This window comes from Rattus norvegicus, chromosome 14 (assembly GCF_036323735.1).
Source record: "Rattus norvegicus strain BN/NHsdMcwi chromosome 14, GRCr8, whole genome shotgun sequence".
NCBI lineage: Eukaryota > Metazoa > Chordata > Mammalia > Rodentia > Muridae > Rattus > Rattus norvegicus.
Genome location: NC_086032.1, coordinates 32,868,770 through 32,878,038, shown reverse-complemented (window position 1 = coordinate 32,878,038; position 9,269 = coordinate 32,868,770).

Genomic DNA, 9,269 nt, shown 5'->3' with positions numbered 1-9,269 from the left:
TGTTGTTGTTGTTAGTGGGGTGGGGGTGCGAATATAGCTTGAAGCTATATCTTGGAACCCATTCTCTTCCTGTCTTTACCTCCCAAGTCTAGGGATTTCAGGCATATGACAACTGTTCAGTTCCTTCCTTCCTACCTTCCTTCCTTCCTTCCTTCCTCCCTTCCTTCCTTCCACTCATTCTTTCTTTTTTAAAGCATTACCACAGCTTTCTCATTTTATAATCAATTGATGTTAGATGATATAATAATTCTCCCCATGTTTGTTATGTTGAATCTCCAACCTCTCTTGGGCTGGTATGAGGTGCTGAGACATCTGGAACATAGGTTTGAACAAGGTTAGGAGGGTGGAGCTTCTTTGAGATTAGAATACATTCTTTGCTATAACAGACCAATTAGGGGGTAGAGCCTTGCCACTTACTTGGGAGTAGTAGACCTTGGGATTTACCATCTGTCCTCACTTCCTGTTCACATTCTGCTTCCTGATTGCTGACGTAATATGGCCAGATGGCCTCCTGCTCCCATGCCCTTTCTGCCCTGGTGGAATATATCACTTCAGACTGCAAACAGAATAAATCCTTTCTTCCTGGAAATAAATAAAAGAGGAGGAGGAAGAGACTAGCATTCTGCTCCCTCATGTGAAGACATGCCATAGAAAAGAGCCCTTCCTGGGATCGGAGGATGAAGAAAGAAACCTGTATGATGGTGACTCCCCTGAAGTTAATCCTGTCTGTGGTGTGAGGCAGGAGAGAAGATTCATCCCAACGTACACCGTCTCCTGGCAGGGCTCTAACTATTTTACAGGAGAGTGTCCCCCTCTCCTCGGCTTTGCCACTTTTACTGTCAACAGGCGTGACATCATAAGGTCTTTTACTATCCTTCCATATATGAATAGATCCATTTTTGGTTGTTCAGTGATGTTCCTTTGGCTTCTGTTCACGCCTGTGCAAACATTGTGCCTTATTGCCAGGGGCAGATATCTGGCAATATATAGCAATAAGTTGGACCGTATAATTTATTGGGAAGAGGAAGCTATTGTTGATCCTTTGTATTTTACCTAAAAATCTAAGATTGTCTTGCTGGGTTTTAAAACAAAACAGCTGCTGGGATTCTAATTACCGCCACATGAAACTTATAGATGAACCTGAAGATTGACATCTTCATCACATTGATCTTCTGGCCCATGAAAACTGACCTAGGTATGACTTTGGGTAAGATGTCTTGACTTTCTTTGGCTGGCATTTACACTCTCCAGTCTGTAGCTGTTGAAGTGCTTGTATTAAATGTAATCTTAGGTATTTGCTTGAGGCTACGGTAAAAGACCTATTTTATTTTAAAATGTGTCTGTGAGCTGTAATCCTGGCAGATAAAAATAGAAGTGGCCATTGTTCCTCTTTCATTTAGACATCTTTCTAGATGAACTCATTATTTGTAAAATATGGAGATCTCTTGGGTATGTGCACAGATCATGCCCCCTGTAAATAGTGACGGCTTCATTTCAGGCTCCCAGCCCGTTCAGCCTTTACTCCCATTGAATAGTTTATTGCCCTGATCCTATCTGAGGGCCGGGGGGCCTCTGGTACTCTTTGGCTGCATGAGTAAGAGAAGCCTGATTACCTTGTGCCAGATTGCGAGAGCCTTGTGCTGCGAGGTTTCGGTTGTACGCTACCAGGTTAAGAACGTGTTCTCTTTCCAAGTCCCTAAGAGTTTCTACTGTATGGATGCTAAATTTCCTGAAGTGCTATTTTTCTGCCTCTGTTAAGATTCTGTGATTTTCCCCTTTGTTCTGTTAGCGCGCTAAATCACATCTATTGATTTTCAAATGTTAAATCAACGTTGAATCTTGGGAAAAGCCTACTTTGTGCCCGCTTGATACCATCTCCTTCTTACGTTCAATTTGCTAATATCCTTCTTTCAGGTGTTTGTATGTATGTCTGAGAGAGTGTGGTCTGCATTGTAATGTGCACGCAAGCATTTGGTTTCCTTTCTGTTGGTCAAACAAACAAAAAACCAGCAACACCATGAAACAGTTGAGAATTGGGGTTTTTTTTTTCTTTCTATCTTCAGGAAGAATTTGCATAAAACCGATATTGTTTTATCCTTAAATAGCTTAGATATGCAAGAAGGAAAAAAGTCCCTGACAGTGCCGTTTGTGTGTTTTCTCTGCCAGGACGGTAGAACAGATTCACATACTGTGGTGCATACCGCACTGCACTATTGAGATGCTCTTATTACTCTCTGGGTATTATTGGTGCGTTTCTTTTCTACCCACCAATTTACTGGAAGGAAGGAAGGAAGGAAGGAAGGAAGGAAGGAAGGAAGGAAGGAAGAAAGGGAGGGAGGGAGAGGGAGGGGGAGGGAGAGGGAGGGGGAGGGAGAGGGAGAGGGAGGGGGAGGGAGAGGGAGGGAGAAAAGAAAGGAGGATCAGGCTTCAGGGTGCACATTCAGAATGCAGAGGCAGGTGTACCTCCATGACTTAGAAGGTCAACCTGCTCTACACAGAGAGTTCCAGGCCACAAAGTGGACCCTGATTCAGAATGAAACAACAAATGATTTTTTTCCCCAGGCAGGGTCTCATTGTGTAGCCAAGACTGGATTTGAATCTTTAATCCTCTTGCTACAGCCTGTCCAATAATGGGTTACAAGCATGTGCCACTATGCATGGCTTCTATTCATCTCAACGGCAAAATTTAATTTAAAACACAATATTCCTGACACCTTCTTGTTATATAGTCAGTATCTGTAAAATTCACAGTGATAGGAACATTTTTACCACCCAATTTCTTTTAATTTTTTTTTGAATGAGCATAGAAAGTAATGGTGCTATGTAATGGTAACCACAACTGACTGACTGACCAACCAACCAACTAACCAACTAACTGACCCACCAACCAACCAACCAACTGACCAATCAACTAACCAACCAACCAATGGACCAACCAACTAACCAAGCAACCAAGCAACCAAGCAACCAAGCAACCAACCAAGCAACCAAGCAACCAAGCAACCAAGCAACCAAGCAACCAAGCAACCAACAAAGAGCGATCAGTTTGTATCCACTTATATAAATATTTACAGCTATTACATTTATAAATTACAAATCTTAGTAGTAATATTCAAATTTTTATGTCATATTTTTGTCTGGTTGTTATATCAAAACTAAGAGAAACATATTAAGCTCATGGGCTTGTATTTTCTTGCTTTCTCTTTTAGGCGGGTGGGTTATTTTTTTTTTCCTGACTATATTGAGAGTTTACTTTTCCTTCCTCAGGACATTTGAGTGGCACTGAGTCCTCTCAATTTAATGAGCTGATTTAAAGCTGACTCTCCATGGAAACTGCTTTCTTCCCATGCATCTGTTGATAACCAGAGATGACTGCTCAGACATGAATTGAAACCAATAAAAAGTCTTTGTTAGCTGGTGGGCAAGTACACTGGGTGTTCGGGACCTCGGTGTAGCCCTAGCCTTTCTCCGGTGAGCTTTTAAAGCACAAAAACCATGTCCTGGGTTGACATACCTCAGTTAATAAGAACAGTTAGCCAGAAGCAGAACTACAGAAGCCAAAAGTCAAGGTTGGTCCATTTAGAGACTTTCAGAGAACTGTGGACTTGGATGGATTAGCTCTTTGTTTTCATCTTGGCGGGTGGTTCTGTCTACAAGCTGTTTTACAGAGGATGGCATTTCCACTGTGGGGTCAGTTGTGCTAGGCCAGGGGCTCTGTGACAGGATCTTCCGTGTTACAGGTCTGAAAGGTTTTAAGCTGCTCACACCTTGGTTTGACCGCATGTCTCACCTGTCTGCGGTATGCAGGCCACTAGAATTGGTGTTGAGCCTTGGGTAGTCTTCAAAGTGCTGTGAGCGCAGGGAAGTGTCTTCGAGATGGAATTAGAACAACCATGCCTGTTGATGGTTTGGCCTCCTTGTTTCTCAGGGTTGCCCTCTCTGACTCAGTCCTGTTCTATTGGCAGGAGGATTTCTACGAAGCATTTCTCTGTCTCCTTTCTCCTATTCAAACTCTTGTTTTTGTTTCTTAGTTTCTAATGGGTAGAACAGGGCTTTCTGTTGTGTGCTATTTTGTACCATGGGTTCTGTGGGAGGCTCTACCTTAGAACTTTTCCTGGAGTCTTTTTTAACTAGTCCTTCAACCCCACGACCATTTTTAACTAGGAAGATGAGTCTTGGGGTGGGGTGGGGTGTCCCTGGGTTTGACCTTCCATGAAGAATAATGCTTAGTTTAAGAAACTTTTTGAAGCCTACGATTTTGTTTGGGGCTTTCCCCCAGCCTCTTGTGTGTGTGTGTGTGTGTGTGTGTGTGTGTGTGTGTGTGTGTGTAGACCAGGTGTTTTCCTCAGTCTCTAACTGAACTGGGAGTTCATTGCATCAGCTAGACTGACAGACCAGTGAGCCTCGGGGACTCTCCTATCTTTGCTTCCCCAGCATTGAAATCACAAGTCCAGGTCACCACACCCAGGTCACCATGCCCAGCTTTTAAAGTGAGCCCTGGCGCATAGAACTCATGTCTTCCTGGTTGCAAGGTGAGCATTGGCTGAGCTACAGCCCCAAACTCTTTGTTTTGGGGTCTCTGCATTTCCTTTAAATTCTGCTTGAAAATGGAGCCATTATTTCTTTAGTAAATCTCTCTTTTTCTGTATGTCACAGAAAGCTATGCTGAACAAATGAGACATTATCAACATTCTTTCTGGGGATTTTGGCAGCCATACTACTAACTAAATACTCCGAGTACTTCCTATAACTATAACTAGAGGTGACAGCTTAGCTAACTTTCTACAACTGCGCGACGCAGGTGGCTGTTTTCCTTAGGTTCCAACAAACGATTTCTTCTCATCCTTCCAGCTGTTCGGCCAGGCTTGTGGAGACCCCCTGCCAGCCATTTGGTTCCCAAAGCCACAGATTTCTAGTTTCATTGAAACATTCCATTCCTCAGAGCAATCGGCCTTTGATTGTTGGCTGCGGCATAACAAATTACTTCACCAATTTGAGGTTTAGAGACAACTATTTATTATTTCTCATGACTCTGTGGGTTGACTTGGCCTGTCTCCTGCCTTACATTCAGCATCTGCTGGGCCTACAGTCTCTGAGGGGGCAGGAAGAGTGGAGTCTCCAATCCCGGCTCGCTCACATGCCCGGTGCCTGGGCAGGGGTGGCAGAAGAGGTGGCCTCTGCTGGGCTGCTGGCACACTTGGCCATTCTCCCTTCTGCATGCAGTCCTAAGCCACCTCCTTCCCACAGGTCCTCCCATCAGGGTGGCAAAGCTTCTTTGAACTGACTCAAGTGCAAATGGCACTTTCATTCCCATGGCCCTCTGCTTCCCTGTGAGGCTTTTTATTGGGTCCAATGTCTCTTGGCCACCAATAAAAGAAGCAACAGGCAAAGAATGGGGGCTCAGCCTTTCCTGCCTCCGTATTAGATGCTCTCTGTGGTGTTTTTGAAAACAGCTTGAGTCTTTCTCAGTGGCTGATATCAGAGACATTTTTGTTAGTCTTACCACTTCCTGCAGTGGGTGAGCAAAGGTGACAGGGGAGGGAATGGAGGTGTATGTGGGTGAGTTTGTTTGGAACTCTAAGAAAAGCCTTGAGGACTTGGTTACGATTATCAACTATATGATGTTTTTGGATGTTTTCTCCTTCTGGATCTAAAAATGTCACGTACTTATACATTTTTACTTTAAAGTGATAAATCCCTTTATCTTTAGCTTCTTGACATGCCCCAAAGATTGAGAAGATATTTTCATTTTAATTTAATAAATATTATTTCCCAAATGATCCAGGTAATGTAACTGTTGATCTATGTCTTCTTGAAAGTAACATTTTGTTATGTGTGCCTATGTATTTCTCTGTGTGGGTATGTGCACATGAGTGCAGGTGCCCATGGAAGCCCATGGTTTTCCTAGAGCTGGAATTATAGGTGGTTCACATGGTACTGGGAAGTAAATCTAAGGCCTCTATAAGAACAGTATGTACTCTTAACCACTGACCTATCTCTCCAGCCTGTTTTTTTTTTAATACATCAATTCATTCAGTACTATGATGGCTATTCTTGGTTGTCACCTTGATGACATCTGGAATTAACACCCAAGCAACAGGGTACGAATGTTAGAATGTATTTTTATTCATTTGGTTTTTTTTTATTAAATAATTTGAAGTGGGAAAAAGATCCAGCTTTAATCCAGATCTTTTGAGATGTGTGTAGAAGTAACTTTTATTTGCTAGATTTAATTGTCATCTTACTGCTGAATAAGCTCACCCTTTCCAGCTCTTTCTAAACTCTGGCTGGCTGGTTCAACTTAGTTGTTTTGGACCAAACTCTTCTCCAAGCTGACTGATTCAAACTGGCCTCTCTCAGCTTCTGACCACATTGCTCTGCTTGACCTCAAACTAACTCTGGTGATCTAATCTTTTGGTTCTTTCTCATCCTCTGGCTCAGTCTGTTTTTATCTGCAACCTGTCCCTGTGAAACCATCCCAGTAAAACTGCTCCCCCCACCCCTCCTCACTGCCTGTTTTGTTTTTCCTGCCTGTTCTCCTGAGAGTTAAATTAATCTCCTATCTCTGACTCATTCTATCAAATCTTTCTGCTGCTTCTACAAACTAACTTTACCTTCATTGTTATGGATTAATGGAGTGTACTAAGGGTGTGTCTATATTCCAGTTAGATAATATTGTAATCCAGACAGTGTCTGCATTCCAGGCAAATTACGTAGACCTAGAAGGTCTTTGGATGTGATCCCTTGCAATAGCAGCTACGTTGCTGGCTTAAAATTCCTCTACAGGTGTGAAGATCCATCTTTAATCTGGGCTACACTACCTTTAATGGCAGACTATATAAAGGACATGGACAAAGGAGGCTTGTTCTCTTTGCCCGTTTGTCCCACTCTCACTAGCAAGTCCATTCCTTCACTGGCATTAGAGCCTACTTCTTTGGGATTCTGGCATCTACTGAAGACCAGCAGAGACATCCAGCTTCATGGACTGAACAACTATTAGATTCTGGGGTCGTCCATTGGCAGACTGCCATCGTTGGCCACAGCTTGTAAGCCACTCTAATAAATTATACTCGTTCTATCTGGTCTGCTCCTCTAGAGCAGTGGTTCTCAACCTGTGGGTCATGACCCCTTTAATTGGTCCCATATTAGATATCCTGCATCTCAGATAGTTACACTATGATTCATAACAGTAGCAAAACTATAGTTATGAACTGGCAACAAAATAACTTTATGGCTGGGTGTCACCACAATATTAGGATCTGTATTAAAAGGATGTAGTACTAGAAAGGTTAAGATCCACTTCTCCAGAGAACTCTGACTAATACAAACATATATTCACCAATTACCATTATTAATCAATTACCAGTATCAACATTTATGTCCTGATTACCCTGGTACTGGACTGGTATACAATATCAACAGAACATTGGTGAAGCTCTTATTATGGTTGATGGATAAGCAGAAACTAATAAATCATACATCTTCAAATTTGATCACGACACAGGAAAGAGCTGTGAGAACATGCTTCAGAAACATATGGAGCTCTGACTCCATCCAGTGTCCTCCCAAGATTACTGGGTTAGTCATGGTCACTAGGCAGTGGGCTGTTGGGAGGTGGTAGAATTTTAGTGAAATAAGCTAACCTGGTTAGAGATACTTATGGCTTTGAGGACATGTCCTTAAAGCGGGTATTAGAATTTTAGTCCCTTCCTCCCTCTCTGCTTCCTGGTCAACAGGAAGTGAAAAGGTGTCCTTTGCCACCATGAAGTGGTGCCTTATCACAGGTTCCAAGATAATGGGCCAACTGTGACAAGTCAAAAGGAAAGTCTCTTGTAAAGATAAGCACCTCAGGTATTTTGTTACAGTAGTGGAGAGTCAATGACACACATGTTCTACTTCAGGGGTTCAGAACCAGCTTTCAGGAGAAGTTGTAAATGTCAAATACAGAAAACCACGATACAGTCTAGGTGATGGCTACATTGTGTGTGAGGCAGACTCTGAATCTCTGAGAAGTAGATCGTGAATGTGATTGGAAGGTAATCATACAGGTCTAGGAGTGGTGGATGAGGATGGACTCAGAGATTTCACAATGAGAGCCTCAGGGCTTACATGTAAGCCATATGAACTTCAGCAAACCCCTTGGCATTTCTGAACCTCAGCTTTCTTCAAGAGGGGAGAAATTTCCATATGTGAAAATTCTAACTTTGACGTCTCTTCCAAGCTCTAGGCCCTTTTGTGTCATGTTTATTCATTCTTATTCAGCAGACATATTTAACTAGCTTGCAGAGCTGACTTCTTGGTTGCTTACCCCACCCTCTCCCTCATCTGCCTCCATGCCATCCAGTGCCTCCCTTATCTGCCCAGCTCAAAGGTCAGGAGGCATCATCCATGTATCACTGTCCCTCATTTCTCCAGGAAGGAGGGCGTGTTGCCTCAGGTGACAAAACAGATCTTAAATTCAACCACTTTGGCCTTCTCCACTGCAGTGACCATGTCTTTTCCACCTCAAATACTACAATAGCCCCCTAGCATCCCTAAAACATTCCTGTTCAGTCATTCTAGGCTAAAAACAAAACAGAACAAAACAAAACAAAACCTTAGAGAACTCTTCTGTGACCATTTGTCTAAATGACTCCATCTCCAAAGGCATTTATCTGAACTAAAGTCACTGTTTAGTAGTCGTTATTACTGTTTAGTTTTTAATGGCAATCTCCATTCTCTGGAAGCCAAAGTCTACTGATATCTTGCCTGCCTCCACAGGAGCAGACCTGCCCACTCTAGTTCTTGCTTATCAGAATGTCTGCCGGGTGTTGGATAACAGTTCCAATATTATCTTGCTAAGTAATTGATTTGTGGATTAAAATCTCCTCACAGCAGACCCACTCTGCTCAAGAGCCAGATCCTCTTCCTCTAGATTGCCCATTCATGCATGAAATAACACTGAAATCTGACCACCAGTGAATTAGGACCGGACATTTATGAACATGGACTCACATTCAGGTTTTAAGGGATAAATCTGCTGTCTTTGTTATAATATTGGGGCTACTCTCAGTGTGATGGTTTGAATATGCTTGGTCCAGGGAGTGGCACCATTAGGGGGTGTGGTCTTGTTGGAGGAGGTGTGGTTTGTTGGAGGAGGTGTGGCTTGTTGGAGGAGGTGTGGCTTGTTGGAGGAGGTGTGGCTTGTTGGAGGAGGTGTGGCTTGTTGGAGGAGGTGTGGCTTGGAGGAGGTGTGGCCTTGTTGGAGGAAGCGTGTCACGGTGTGGGTG